At 39.9% G+C, this 16303-nt stretch overlaps 1 protein-coding gene across 2 annotated transcripts in view; it reads left to right on the plus strand.

Annotated features, from left to right (window-relative positions):
* Positions 1-12953: 12953 nt before the first annotated feature.
* Positions 12954-16303, plus strand: part of KIAA0319 (KIAA0319 ortholog) — a 56865-nt gene continuing 53515 nt past the window's right edge. Inside the window, exon 1 of one of the 2 annotated variants that reach the window (XM_030943836.1) lies at positions 12954-13076. The gene's annotated coding sequence lies outside the window, so the exon portion shown is untranslated. Of the gene's footprint in view, positions 13077-13265; positions 13345-16303 lie in introns of those variants that run through there. The other variant, XM_030943837.1, reaches the window with a different exon arrangement.

Below are 16303 nucleotides of genomic sequence, written 5' to 3' on the forward strand. Positions count from 1 at the left end.
CCAGTGCCTACATGTGAACTAGAAGAAAAGGAAAACATGGGGAATTTCATTTCACTAACACCACCACAGCTAAAATAAGTTTGCCATTACACTCTTAAACTAGAGCATCTACCAGAATTCATTTGCACCCCAGAAAGGAACTAAGCTTCCCATTACATTAAACATTAATTCACCGGTGCAGAAATCTCAGGGGTAGCATTTTGCTACTTTGCATGTACAAAATGCTTTTGACACAGTCATCTCAAATCTTATAAATACAGGGAACTTACCTAGGCAAAAATAGAAGAGTCATTCTTGGTTGAAAAGGGAAGCACAGCAGTTTGTCCCGGTTGACAGTGACAACTGATGGATCAGAGCATCTGGGTAGTGATTCTCACTTTGTTACAGGCTTGTTTTGTGCTGAAAGCATGAGAAATTCCTTAAGTATTACATTGAAATTCCCTCAGTATTACATTAGGTAGTCTCGAGCAGGTATTAAATTTGTCAGCATCACAACTCCTTGATCATAAAATTGAAAAAGATGAAGCAATGTTTGGGTAAATCAAATAAAAATTAGAGATGTCATTTAGAATGAGGTAATTAATTTTCAATGTTCATTTAGTTAATAAATAGTGTATTGATCCTGATTTTCAAATAAATTACTAGGTTGCACATAATGCTCTAATAATTTGGATTAGTTATTGCATTCTGTGTACTTTACAAATTATTTCTTTCAATTGTTTGCTGAAAGCAAAGGAGTCCTTTCAGATTTTTTGGAAGGGAAAGTAAAATTAAAATCTAGTTGTTGTTAGAGATTTTTGCTTTTCTGGAAGATAATATTTAGCTATTCTAGTATATCTATATGCTTTTAAGTTCTTAGTGCCACGAAGTACTAAATTAGAAAATCTCTCAAACCACTTCTAATGAAATAGTACTGTTGGATGTTTCACAAAACAACCATTGTTGCAATTTATTATCATGTCTAAATTAATGAAGGCTCCAAGGACAGATGAAACAGCTTATATTTTTTACAATTACAAGGTTACATACAAACCATTATTCCAGAGCAGCCATTGTTAATCACACTTTCCCCAGTAAAGTGTGAGTAGTCTGAGTATCTGCCATAGTCTTACTCACATTAGCTTCACTTAATATTTCCTAAATGGCTTAGAGGCTCAGTTTTCAATCTTTGCTGGAGTAATTATTTTAGATATCCATCCTAGCACTGTTTTTTTTTGTTCTTTCTGCTAACACGAATTGTTTCTTCAGCCAGGCAAAGTAATCATATTTCTCTGCTGAGGTGCATATCCCCCCACCACCCCTTGGGCTGCTTTACAATTTCAGGAATGCTTGTTAGGCCCAAGCCTTGATTAATACCTCTTATGCAGTTAATCTCCCCTTGAGATCATTGGAAACACTGTCTGCTACCAGGAATTTCTGTTGTCTAATGAGATCCTGTTTCCTAACGAAGATCATCCCTGGTCTTCATGTAAACCATTCTAGACTGATTCTAACCTGATTTTACTTTGTGTGCTTTATGCATATAGTAACAGAATGAACCTTATCACTAAGCTTTGTGCTTTTGCAAACTTATATTAAACCTGCTTTTTTTGATATTTTGGTCAGTGTTTCTCTAAGTGACCTAGACCACTCATTCACAATGCTCTCTCTTACTTTTCACTTTTCAGTCATTTCTTTCCATTTGCTATTGACCTTCATTGTTGCTTTCCCATTGTCACCTATTTAATTGAAAGTTTTTTAAGCAGTTAATTTTGCTTTAGATATCTCAGTATCTGATTTCTTGTTGTAAAAGTCCCTGACTGCAATTACCTTTCTGTCCTTTGATTAAAGGAACTTTCATACCCTAAATCAGTGCTGGTGACTTTTCCTGCAATAAGCTCAATGACATCATGTATAATTGTCATTTATTATAACAACTTCTCCTTTCCCTGTAATTACATTCCAAGGTTCTCTTGCTGAGTATCTTCTATTGGCATTCTTTCCTTTTCCCTGATTTAATACATTTGTCAGATACACTCTCTGGGCTGCTTCCTAACAGCCTGAGATGAGCCTGGAACAGTAAGTTAGGATGAATACATCTTCTACTGCTCTTATGCTTCCCTTTTGGATGCAGTAGCTGGGCACTATGAAGCAAAGGCAGTTTCATAGATATAAAGCCTCAGCTGCAAGAGTCATAATTTCACTGAACTACCCTCACTGCCCTCTACTTTGACCCTGCAACCTTCTCCCACCAGGCTCAGCAGTAAGGACTCCATACCCATACAAAAGATGCAGCATGAGAATTCCAGGGGAAAAAAGAAAAGAAAAGAAAGAAAAGAAAGAAAAGAAAGAAAAGAAAGAAAAGAAAGAAAGAAAATATCAAGCTTCCTGCACCGAGTCTTAGATCTCCTCTCCTCCATGTCAGTTTCTTCTCAAAGGATGCTGTGTTGTTCCTAGATAAAAGTACACTATAAAAACTCTTTTTTTTAGCAGGGCTTACACTGACTTGCTTCCGCAGCAGTTCCCTGAGTTCGGCTGAACCCAGTTACAGTTTTCTATTGCAACTCTAGAGAGCAGTCAAGGCCAGACAGATTGAAGTATTTTCACAGTCCTTTCAAACTGTCTTTCCCCATTTCTCAGTCTTGATCTGAACATCTTACTCACAACAGCAACATAGATAGTTTTTCATTATGGAAGTACCTCACATGATTTGACATTTTTTTCTTGAATTACTTGGGAAAATAAATATTTTATATCACAGACAAATCAAGGCTAGATCAGAATTCAGTAATTCCTTGTATGACGTCTAAAACAAATACTGACTAAACAATATCCTCACAGTGTAAGGGTATTTTACTTGACCTACGTGTGACCAGAAAGGAAAAGACTACAGAGAGGTGATCTCATTTTCTTTATCATATGTTTTGCATGTAGCTTTTTGGCTTCATGTGTTGGAAACACAGAATCATAGAATAGCTTGGATTGGAGAGACCTTAAAGAACTAGTTCCAACCCCCAATGATAATGATTACAATGATAAAATATATAACTATAAAAATTATAATTATTATCATGATTATAATGAGAAGACATAACTCATTCTAAATGATTAATTTCAGGCCAGTGTCTCCAGGTATTAAATGTCAATTATTTCCTATTTTGTGTAGGTAGGTAGGTAGGTTAGATTAGGCAATTACCCATAAACATTGTTTTGGTTTCCATGGTTACTCAGGTGATTCTGGCGCCTTTCATCCACACCATTGGTTGCCACGGATACAAGTCAAAAATACAGCAGCTACAAGTCAAGGTTGCATGGGTATAGTCCTCCTGCATGCTGCACACATATGCAATATATCTTGTTTGACACAACATTTGAATCCTGAGGGCATAATCAGTGGAGCTCTTTGAGTTAACCAAATTAATAAATTTGTTATAAAAGGAGAGGATGCTCACCAAACATAAAATGGATATGACATGGCTATGTTGCCTGAAATAAAGCATTTGAGTACCTTCTGGCAAAAGATAGGAATATCCTGATCCTAACTGTATTATAAAATTCCAACCCAGACCAACAGAAACTAAATCAGAGCAGAGTGCAGTCTACAGTTAAGGTCAATATTATCTTATCAACAGTGAAAATGTACAGTAGGTACTTGTGTAAAAAAATCCACAGTATTTTCAAATGTTTGCTGCAACATGCAAACTGACAAAATGAGACCAAACAGCCTTGAAATGTAAAAAGAGATAGAATAGGAAGTGCACCGAACTAGGTTTATGTTTTTCTGCTCACAAAATAGCAAGAAGAGGTTTATGTGGGCATTGGTATGTCTAAGTGTCTAAACTACATGGAAATACACAATAGACACAGTTAACCTGTATTCAAAAACTGAGCCTTTAATAACCTCCATCAGCTAGCATGTAAAAAATAGATGCTCTTTGTAATTTTGCAGCGCACATATATTAAAAAATAAACCCCTGCATTTTCATTAGAACACAGTTCACTAAGATCTAAGCTTTTAAGTTCCTTCAAATGGCAAAAAATAAGAAGATCTGTACTTTTCAGATATAACAAACAGCTTGCTGAAAATTAATAACTTCTGATCTTGTAAAAACTCAAAAATTGTTACAGGGTGATATAGCACAATATATCATCGTAGTTGCAATAATATTTATTTTTTGAAAGACAGTTTAAAGTATATTTTAGAAACCTTTCTGAATTTTATTGCTGTCTGAAACAACAGATCACATTTCTGAAGTAGAATGCAACTGAATAAAAAACATCTTTATCCCCATGAAAGAGAAAGTTTTAGTTTTTTAATAGATGTTCACTCTCTGCTGCAGCTTCTAGAAATCCTGAGAATTAAGTGTCTAAATAAAAGCCTGAATTGTTTTTCCTCTGTCTTGATATTTTTGGGGATCTTTCCTTGTAAATGGATATCTCTCTATTTCCTGGTCTAAGGAACTATGTTTAATTTATAAATAATTTTTTTAAATCTATACAGGAAATTTGTAGTACTTTCTTTCTAGTGTTAACTGTGTATTATTGACAGTAACTTTTTAAAATGTGGGCAAAAATTAGAAATGGCTTTCATTTCTGAAACATATACTATCCTTCTAAATTTGGATAAAGTTAATGGACAGCCTTAGAATTTGCGTAGAAACATAAGAATAAATTCTAGAAACCCAGAGTCTGCTATTTAAAATATTACATTGCAATTTTAGATAGTTGACTATTCTTATACTAAGATATTACAGAATCTATGGCAGGAGTCTGATTAGCTGCAGAGAAAGAAAGCCTGTTTGATTTTTTTTAATATAATTAGTAATTTTTTTTCCTCTGTCGAATTGCCTCCTTTCCTCTCTTTAAAACATATTTTCGCAACTTACATCAAAGTTTGAATTTTGAGTTTGCTGATTAAGAATGCTAGTAGTCAGCTGAGTAACATCTCCATGAAGAGATTTGCAAATTCATCATCATCATCATACTTAATTTAGGACCAAATGAAGTAATGTTAACTGTAGTTGAAGAATGACTTCTTAAGTTACCAGTGTTACAAACCAAAGGCATTAAAATTACATGCAGAATTCACTAGGTTGCTGCAAGTTTATGTGAAAGCTGGCCCTCAAAACACTAATTTGATAATCAAGCAGAAAACATTCTAGTAACACTGTCAAAAATGTTGATGCAAAGTACGAAGCTAAATCTTTAGGCTTGACCTGAACACAAAAATTAAATTGGGATGTTTAGCTCAAACATTAGCAAGCTTTTGAGTCCAGGATTTTCATGAGACTTTCCAGAATTGGCCAAAATCACTTTTCTAGGAAAGTTGCACTCTTAGCCATGGAACATGCTTCTCTGTGTTTGAAAATAGCTGCATGGAAACAGAAAAATATACTGCAGAATTTCAGCGATACTGAAAAAGAAAGTGTAAAGCAAGTATATGATGCACAGTGCCTGTCTGGGGTAGGTTCAGGTTATCAGACTTTTCTGATGCCTGTTCTGAGTCGCTTATTTGACAATTCAACCTCCCTATGCTTTGTTTGAGTTTGTTTGAGGATACCAAGCTGTAGGTGTTTGAAGCCTAGAGCTCTGTAACTTCTTGCCAACAGATGGTATGAAAACTAAGAGCTAACACAAGGTCAAATGGAACTTGGATGGTCATGGACTAGAAATACACAGGAATGCTACAATCAGCTCACAAAGACAAAACTAGCTGGATGCTAGGCAAATGTAAAAGCTACCATGTATATTTTTCCCTAGCTGCCTGATTTTGGCAACAATATAGGATAGGGTACTGCACTGAATGAACATTTGGGTTGACTGTGCTTATGTAAGAAACCCTTGACATGTAATTTTAACAACCAAATCTCCAACATAAAAGACAGCAAGTATGAGCATTACATGAAAGATTCTGCTCAAGATAAAACTACACTGTAAGCTACAAAAACACTGGAAGCTCAGCCTGGATAATTAGAAATAGCCTGGATTTTCTGTTCTGAGCCCTACACATCTCCCTGTAACTATAAACAGTAGAGTGATACGGTTATAAAAATGGACCACAATGACACCATTTCTTTTTTCAAAAGCCTGTATCTGCTTTTATTTCCCTGTTCCAGTCAGCTATTTCTCTTAAGAAGGCTGGTATCCCAGTATGATTTCTGTACCAGTACCTTTGTCACCATGGGCCAAAAAGGCCAGTCATTTTATTCTAATTTGATGTGTGCAACCTATGCCAGTGTGTTTAATTCTTGTGTTGTCTACAGCTTGTAGGGAGATAGAATATAAGAAAATAAAGGTAGTGTAGAAAGTAATCTTACCACTAAGGAATTGCAGCTGGACCAATTATCAAAGATTAGGAACAGGCCTGACTTTAACAGGCCACAGTTGTAACCAGTGAGAAGAAGAGCGCTATAAAAGAGTGGGGTGGCTGGCTGAGAAGGGAATGAGAGTCAGTTGCCTGCTTTGTGAAGAAGAAAGTCAGTGCTCTGAGGAGTTGCCCATGAGAAACACCAAGAAGGTGTGGAACTTTTGCAGTAAGCAGAAAACAGTATGGAATCTCTGTGATAAGATGGCAACAGCTCACTTGTTTATCAGGACTGCTTAATGCTACAGGACCCTGCTACTGCAGGCAACAGTAATAAACTTTCAAAACACAGGGGAAGACAGCTGCAGGGATCAGAGGGGTAAGAGCTCCTGTCTCACCTCCTGTTTCACCACACACCCCTTCCTACCCTCTCATCACTCTGGGACCTGAGGGCTCTCCCTGGGGGCTGCTGGCCTGGCCTTGCTGGGCATTGCCCCCTACCCTCAGCTGGGGCAGGGGGCTCATCCCTACAGGGAATGCTCATGCTCTACAGCCACAGTCATGGCTGTGCCTCTCTGCTGCAGGAGGGCATGGCATGACATGAAATCACTGAGGACATTCAAACTGAGGAGAGAGATAGACAGTGAGAAGTAGCCCTTCCTCTATGATCAGGAGCCCTGGTCTCCTTCTGGCCTCAATGAGCAGCCCAGGTGTAAAGTAAAGTCACATCTGGACACAGCTTTTCATTATTTTTGGCTACATGAAGGTAAACCATGAAGTGACAACTGAAATAAAATTTTCAAGGACCTATTCTTAACATACCCAGAAAGCTTCTCAGGAGTAACTTGACTTAGAACCATCATTGTAAAGTCTCATGACTGCTAAGGCAGAAAACTCAGTATTTGATTTATTCATTTATGTTCACCAATAACTAAAAGCTCATAAAATCCTCAGGTGCATGCTAATTTTTATGGAATAGCTCTCAAACATACCAGCAATAGAGAGTATTTTTTGGTTTTCTGGTTTTTTTTCATTTTGAAAAGCTTTTTGTTTGCTTAGACATTCAAGGAAATTATGATGATAAAGTGCGGTATAAGCTTGTTTGTGGCTTCCCACATTGCCAAACTGTCTCTTATATTTTCCTTTTATACACCTTTAACCTATGTGGGTTTTTTTACAAGGAATGAATCTGATGTTAAATTAAATCACTCCCTCCATCTTAAGTGACTGGAAGCATTTGAGTGCTAAGAACTGGTTTTGTAATTTAAGTGATAACAGTGGTATGAAATTTGGAAGTCTAATTATTAGGGCCATATGATGCAGAAAAAGGCAGTCTTGTTAAGGCTCACAACCTCAGTTCATATTTACTGGAATTTTTAAGGAATTTCTTCTGCACCAGTTGTCCCTCTATATCTGTAACTTTGACAAAGCAAGTGTTCCCTGTTCTCCTACATCTGGTTGTGAGTGACAATGCCAGCACAAGCAAACAGCACTCACAACTTTTGATTTGCTTCACGTTCTCTTCTTCCTCACTAAGAGGAAAGAAAAACCATAAGGTTTGCTCTCATTGTTTATATCTCCTATCCCTCCCTGGGAGTTGCAGCCAAAGGACTCATGGGCAAGGTGAAGACAGAGAGTAGGAATTTAACATTCCTAAGGATCTCTGAGAAAGGGAAAGCACCGTAAACTTGTGCTTTGTCAAAGAAGCACCAGTTTACACACCCTTCTACATTATGACTACTTTTGTTTCTCTGGGTACCTTCAGTACTATTTTGAAAGAAAGGAAAAATGCTATTAATGGCTGATGTTGTAGGACAGGTTTTTAATTTGGAGAAGAAAGAAAATAAAAAAGAGCTTTCAGAACTTTGAGTGACTTTGCATCACACTTAAGCTGCAGCTCCATCTCTAGAGCTAACTGCTCCCTCCTTTGATCAGTAGTGTTTCTTCACCTTTGAAAGAGTGAGTGAGTGGGGATGTAATATTTTTATTAGGTACAAGCAAAATCATAACACTTTGTAAGAGACAATTCATTTTTCTAATTGCAAAGACAGGCAAGAAGAAAATTATATTTGGTGCAATTAAGTCGTTAGTCATTCTTCCAGTATGAGAAAATCTTGCATACAGCTTTTAAAAATCTTTTTGAACTACAATAAAGTAATCATACTAAAAAAAAGGCATAAATGCTAAATGTTTTACTTACTACTGAATATTAACCAAGAACTACATCTTTAATTAAATGCATTTTAAACCACTTAATACATATCAATATCGCTGACAGTCAAGTGACAGAGCACTTATATAAATTTACCTCTTACATTGATGTAAAAGGCAAAATAACTGCTGAATATGGCAACTCAAGTTGGTAAGAAAACCACAAAATATTTAACATTATAAAAACAAAAAAATGTAAAACCTAACAAAATATTTATTAGGCTACAACTTAGAATTTGAATTCTTTTCCTGAATCAGTGATATGATGTTATGGAAACCATGCATCACAAAGGATTTACATGAGCATAGAATGTAAGAAAATGCAGTGATTATCTCCTATTGATGATGAGAAACAACAATGGACATTGATAAAATTCCTTATGATCAGAAGCATTATTTTATTAATATTTTGATTTACACATCAAGAAAAGCAACTTCTTTTCAGAATCCAGGCAAAGCTTTAAACATTTCTACATGAAAATAGACTGAAATTACTAAAACAGAAGAGGCGTAACAAAATAAAGAGATGTTAAACAACTGTGAGGTAAATAATATTTAGATGGATTTAAAAAGAAAAAAGGGGGGAAGCAAAACCACAGTAATAACAGGAAATCATTTTATTATGACTAAAAGTATACATCTAAGGAACATTTATGCTCTCAGCTATTGAAAATAATCTGATTTTAACTATAGAAGAGAATCTGAAACTGTAAATAACAAAATTGTGTTTACAAAGAGGCTGTCATTTCAGTCAGGCTGAGAAAACGGGAGGCTTGAATGGAAGATGCAGTAGGCAGGAATGTTGTTACATTACAATTGAAATGAAAGTAATATTGCATCTGCAACAACCCATGCTAAGACTGTTACTCTGTCATTATTTACAGATTCATTCATACTTGACAATAAATGGACTTTAAAACATACAGAAATATTGTAAAACTACAATTTTGATTAAGGAATGGGGAATTGCCTAAATGAAACATAACATATTTCAACAACAGGACAAAAAAGGATTATACCATGGCACTCTAACCTTTTACACTCTTATTAGATTTCCTGATACTGTCACTGGTGGGACAGAGAAGCCAATAAAAACTTACTCAGACACAATTGGTCAAGGCAGAAGCTTTACCTGGGCTGGCAGTAGAAATGACATGTAGGAACAACTGGACAAATGTGGCCAAGGGGAACTCCCCTCATTCCAGCTTTCAAAAACTTTTACAATTATTGATGAATTAAAAAAAGTCTGTCTCAGGAGCCTTGAAGGTGAATACTACCCTCTTTTTCAGTGTTGGTAGACACTTCCTTGAACCGAAACAGATTAAGTTATTTTACCTATCTAAATGGGAGGTGGGAAAAGGTTATTTTCAGAAAAGTGCAACACAATCTAATAAGAGTTAAGTAATGTGACCGAAGTGCCATATGCCCCAAACCTCTTTCTTTTGAAACAGATGTCACAGGGAAAACTTCCAAGCAGCTGATTTAGCAATCCAGTTGAAAAGGTTAGGAGAGTAGGATGCAGGGTGACTGGAAGGGCTGTGCCAGCCCTCTGTGGTGGGAGGGACCTCCTGTACATCACCATAATGTTGTGCTATGTCTCAGGTCAGGGCTTCCCTGACACAGCAAGAAGATGCTCATAAGGTCCACTTCGCTGTGATGGGAGGTGCATATCAGAGGCAGACTCCAAAATGAATCTGGATATCTGGTGCTGATATTTTTTTTTTGCTGATATAATTGTCCTGGGTGATGACAGCTTCATGAGACTTTTGTCTGATCAAATGAAAGCACTTACTGTGGGAAGGCAGCTGGAGGTAACCAGATCAACATTCACCTAGAAGGCTGTGTTTTGAAGTTGTAATGATTTTGAGATAGCATTATAGCATGCTAAGACTATTATTTTGGGAGGGTTAAGCCTATTAATTTAGCAATTATATGAAAGTCAAGAAAGGCTCAGCAAGAAAATACCTTCTTAGCCTCACCCATCTGCAGCAAGCCTGCCTTCACAAGTGTAGCCATTTCATAGCATTTCTGGAGTTTGCAGACTGGCAGCAGTACAGGCACCAGGTGCTGCTGCTGGGTTTCTCGAACAGGAGCTGTTTGCTCTGATTCCTTTGTGTTTGTGTAGGAGTAGCTGCATCTTGATCACTCAGTGGAGAAGGCAATCTGGAAAGCCAAGGGCACTGGATCAGCTACCCCTGTGCAGGGAAAGCAAATAGGGACAGTTACTGCTTTCATCCTTTTTCGACCTGTTTTAATTAAGTCAGTGGGAAGAACCTCCTGACAGGACATGCAGAAGGCTTGTGTCCCTAAGCTTGTGCTGTGCTACGGAGCCTTTTGCATACCTGCACAGACCCTTCAAAAAGTGCTAACATTGAGTGAATAATCCTTCCTGCAGAAAAAATAATTAAAAATAAAAAGTGCCACTGTATCTGGTGGCAGTCAGTAAAATTAGGATCACACAACTGTATGAAGCATTGGAGGTCAATTTCCTTCTCCCACTGGATGAGTAAATCAAGTCCCACTGCTGGCAGGAAGGCTTCAAGGCATGAGAAATGGGGCTGCCACAAAGAAAAGATATCCAGGCTTCCTCTCCCTGCACACACATCCTCTTCCAAGTCAAGTAGACTAGGTCAACAGTGGAAATAATAAGTAAGTCTTCTCTTCCTTTTGTGTTGTTATTAGGATATGTTTTAGGAATTCACATGATACATTTTTACTTCAAATGAGTAGGCTCGGTCTCCCTAAGCTGGCCAAAACAGCCAACACGCAGAAATCACAGAAACTGTGGAATCAAAATTGGCACAAGAACCTGGCAAAAAAAATTTTTTTTAAGTGCCAACAGATAGCTCCTTTAGGCTCCTTCATATATACTCAAAAGCAATCCACTATTACAGTTTTGGGATATCATTCCTTACTTTACAGAGCAAGCATATGAGTCATGACCTTCCCATACTGAGGAAGACATTAAGTAGCTTCAGGAAATATCGTAAGAGACCATTGTTGAATGCAGTTGGTAAGGTGGGAATCAGACTAGGAGGTAGGTAAAAGCTGTTGTTCACTCAAGAGATGACATTTTTACATCCTTAAAATGCTTTGATTTTTTCATCATCCTGTAGTACCTGCGAAACACTGTTTACCCTGAGTCAAGCAATTCATTAAAGACGGAGCAGAACTTGGCAATACAGTAGCATCACTAACAGATGGAACAGAGGATCTGGGACCTTGATAGGGTGGTGAAAACAGCATGAAACCTTTGCAAGTCTGAAATTCACTGCTTTTTTTGTTTTATTTCACTTAAAAATGAAATAGCTTGTTCTACAATGTTGGTGAGGTGGATATACTTAAATCACTTCTCTATGCTACATGGACTTTGGTGTTGAGTAGAAAAATGCCTCTTTTCAAATCAAACTGGTGTATTATTTTGGAGTGGAGCTGTAAAAATCAAAGAAGCAATCAAACCATTTCTGTATGCTCTGACTGCAAACAGAAAATGGCAATGTGGCAAGAATAGAGCAAAATCAAAGAGAGAGAAATGGTGAATATTTTGTTGAAAAGCTATTCTGAATAAGCTATGGGTTCTCTTGCAGAGGCTTCCAACAGAGATATTTGCCATTAGGATGTGGGACTTTGTCAGACGAGCAGCACTGGCTCCCCAGAAAGCTAAGGATCAGAAGGAAGGTAGAATGAGGTGAACTGGGGAGCATGCCCCAGTGCATCTCATGCCTGACAGGCTGGCTTTCTGCTGCAGCCACTGTGGGAAATCCCTACCAGCAGTAACAGTGTCCCCAAAACGCTGCACGTGGAAACAGAGCAGGTGGCAAAAGTAGGGAGACTCGCACTCAGGGACTGGGTGTGGGATCCACCTTCGAGGCCCTTGGCAGACCAGCAGCAGTTCCGTGGTCGCCTTTCGGACGCTGGCACCCAAAGCGGCGTGAGGCAGAGAGAGAGCTCGGCTGCCTCCCCGCCACAGCTTGGTGGCTCAACACCTTCAGACCTTTGCTGAAGGTCTTCAGACCTGGGAGACCTCTCGCTGCTCTATCTCCAGGTCGCATCCATGGAACAGTAAAAGCCCTGTGGGTGCAATGCCGTGGAAGGTGCCACCACCGTCCCGCCGGGCAGGGAGGACAGCAGCGGCAGCGGAACCCCGTGCTCAGGGGCTGCGCCGCCCGCTCGCCCACTCCTCAAGATGGAGACGCGGCACCTCCTCGCCTTGCTGCCACCAGGAACCCCCTACCCCCAACTCCTTCTTGGGATGGAACTGGACAGACCCCACCTCCCCGCCCAGGCCGCCTCCCAGCCCTCCCTGCCGCGCCCAGGGCTGCCCACAGGTGCGGCCCGCTGCCGCGGCGGCGGGCGGTGCGTGCCCGGCGGGGGCTGTGGGCAGCGATCCTGCGCGGAACGCGGCGGCCGCCCCTCGGCAGCGGGGTGGAGGGACGGCGCCTGCTCCTGAGTCAGCAGCGGCGAGGAGGAGGTGGCGGCACCTCCCGCCCTGCCCGGCCCCACGCCCGCTCCCGGCGCCCATCACCCGCGGAAGGGAGCGAGGAGGGGCGGCGGGGCGGCGCTGGCTCCTGCCCTCCGCTAGGTAGGGTCGCCAGGAGATGGGAGCGCCGCCGCGGCCTGGGCGAGGGTGGGGAAGGGGCGGGAAGCGGAGCCGGTGCTCCGGGCCAGGCGCTGCCCGAGCTGAGCGCTGGGCAGCCGCCCTCGGCTCCCGGCGGGGCGCAGCCCGGGCTCCGCGGGAAGGAGCTGGGAACGCCGGGCTGGAAGGCTGCGGGACAGCGGTAGCGATGAGCCACCCGGTCTTCCAGGGAGTTCTCCTTCACTCCTTGACTCTCTCGTCTGCGTGAAGCAAAGTGTGTATTCTGTGCGACCTGTTAGGCCGGGAGCGTGGGGAGATAGAACAGTGGGCTGCTTTGGGGAAACGTGTGTGCATGTTGCCAGGTAGATGTATTTATTTATGTACATGTAGAAAAATAAATATTTATGTATGAAGGAGCAGTTTTGATGGACGATTTCCGCGGTGTTCATGTGCATTTAGCTATGTCCAATTCGAGATCAGAAATCATAGCTTTATGTTGTTCTCTGTGTGTGTGTATATATTGATATTTATATATCCAAGGAATGTAAGAATATTGCTCTCACTAAGGTGCCCTCCAGTCTTCTGTCAAAGTGTGTTTTTGTTACAGCCCAGACATGTATTTATGTGGCTGGCTGCTGAGAATGGTGCTAATGTGTAGTATATGAAATGCTTTGTTAGGTTGCATTCTGAGCAGTAGAACAGAGCTTAAACAGGAGAAAATGCAATATGTGATTTTTATATCACTGCAGTTTGGGGTGTTATCTGCATTATGGTTGCTATACAGAAACATTTCCATCCTTCTCCTGACCCCCTTCAGGCGCCTATTGCAGAATAGTCAGATAATTGAGGGAACAAAATGAAATGCAAACTGTTTTGCCCTCTGTTCCTCCCTTATCTGTTTATACTGCAGGAACACTCTCATGTTCCTCACACTGACTGCATGACAAGATAGTGGAGTTGATATATCAACTCTTTGGGGTAGGTTCTCTATCTCTTTTTGTCTTTGCAATGTCTTGTAGTTGGAGACTGATCCTCAGCCACACAATTCTGAGAGATGTAAGTATCATGTAAGTATCATGTAAGTATCCTTGTGTTTTAAAAAATTTGACTTTAGCAGTTGATATTTCACAGTTAGACATTGTGTTGAGACAAATTTGAATCTCTAAAAACCAGAGTTAATAAGTAATATACTGTCTATACTCATTTTGGTAGCTTCGATGATGGGAGGTGAGCTGCTCAGCATGTTGTAGGTCTGAGTGGTGCAGATAAGGTGAGGGTGGTGTGTACAAGCTTCTTGGGCTGATGCACAAGGCAGTGGAGAATGCAGTTTAGCCTGGATTTTATATTATTTAAGATAAATGGAATCATGGTCATGGTGGTCTCTTGAGGATGCTTTGCACAGGGATTGCTTGCCCAGTTTAGTCTTTTCCCCACCATTTCCTTTGGAGAATACTGTGATGGAGGGCTGAAGAAGTACTTCTGAAGACTTCAGGTTCCACAGAGAACACATTCAACTATTAATCTGTTTCATCTTCACTACCTGTGTATCAGTGAGCTGTAATTCTGTCGATTTTAACAAACTGCATGGAGTGATGAAGTTTTGGTGACCTGGAGATGCTGTAGTTTGGTTGAGCTTTGCATTGTGTTGACTTCTAACCACTTTGGTTTTGGGTGCTGTCTGAGCAGGCTGCTAATTTCAGTGGCATGGAGATGGAGGAGTTATGTGGACAGGTTTCTGAACCTGCTAGTGAAATCTCCATCAGGAATGCTTTAAAAACAGTTCATTCTCTCTCCTACCCATGTGCAAAGACACAATATCTGTTTCAGGTGGAGTCTTTCTAAACCTTTCCAGATGTACTTTTCTGTAATGTTGGAAAAGGTTTTCTGTGGGCTTCGACACATACCAGTGGTACCGATTGGCTTACAGATCTTTCATTTGAAGTGTATGGTAAAGGTTTATGGTTTATGTATGCTAGTTTTGATATGTTAGTATGTTAGGTACTAAATGTATATCCTTAATGGAAAACCAGTGATTAAAGGTAGAGCTGTGAACAAGTGCTGCATATCCAGCAGTCTCCAATTTCAGGACAGTGGAGAAGGCAAAAACCATTGTAATGGATATTGTACCCATAGGGAGAAATCTTTCCTACTGTCAGGCTGTTAGCTTTCAATTTCTGTCACAAGGTATCTCTCTGTACAAAGTTACAATCTAATTTAACAGCAGATATAGTTGCTTTTCCATTTAAGCATCTAATCTCTTCCTGAATGATGCCAGGGTATGACCACTGAGTATTTTTCAGGATGATGTGATTTTTTACTGAGCAGATTGGAATTGAGTCAGTCCAGTTGGTGATAATATAAATGTTGTAAGGCTAATGCCAGTTTTCAGGCTAGTTAACCTTGATGAAGAGACAGTTCAAAGGTTATTTCCTATCCTGATGTATTTTCTTTGATAAATCTGTTCTCTGTACAGTTTGTTAATTGCTTTGCATATTGCAAGGAGTTCCACTAGTAAAATACAGATAGATTTTAGAGAAGTAAAACGTACTCAGTTATCTGAGATTGGGCTCCAGAAGTTTGCATCTGAGGGGAGTCTGTGTGTGCACATGTGCTTTAGCTGTTTATTACAAGCAAGTGATTTCCTGAACAGCAGAGTTAATTAAAATTTCTGTAGAGTTGTGTATTGAGGTCAAAACCTGATTTTTTCATTGTCTTTCCCTGTACCTCTGCATTTTTTTGCCTCATAGCTTCCTCTTTCCACAGACTGGACTGATTTCATGACACATGGGCTGCCATTTTCAGTTATGGAAACTGGATGGCACATTTTATGAGGTTTGAGCCTAAAGATGTTCAAATTGCAGTTTTGTTTTCTCTGGCCTAGCTTATTTTACAAAAGTCATGAGAATTTAATTACCTTCTGGTAATCAGTTCTTCTCTGGTTGAAATCAATGAATGGCTTAAAGGGTACATAAGTGCAAAAAATCTTTCAGACAAGATTTTTTTGTACCGGACAGCAGACTAACAATGAGCATAAAAACTTGCCTTTGTCATGTGGGTCAAAAGATTTCCCCATGTCTAGAAATGGATTTGCGGGATCCAGCTGCTCTAAAGCTATTTCCTTGAAGGTGATAAAATTGCAAGACAAATGGAGAGAATGTTTGTGTACTTCATCTGGAAGACTGGGGCTTTTCTGGCTATCTGCTGTTGTATCCGTGCCCCTTATGCAAGCTCTT

This window comes from Camarhynchus parvulus, chromosome 2 (assembly GCF_901933205.1).
Source record: "Camarhynchus parvulus chromosome 2, STF_HiC, whole genome shotgun sequence".
Taxonomy (NCBI): Eukaryota; Metazoa; Chordata; class Aves; order Passeriformes; family Thraupidae; genus Camarhynchus; species Camarhynchus parvulus.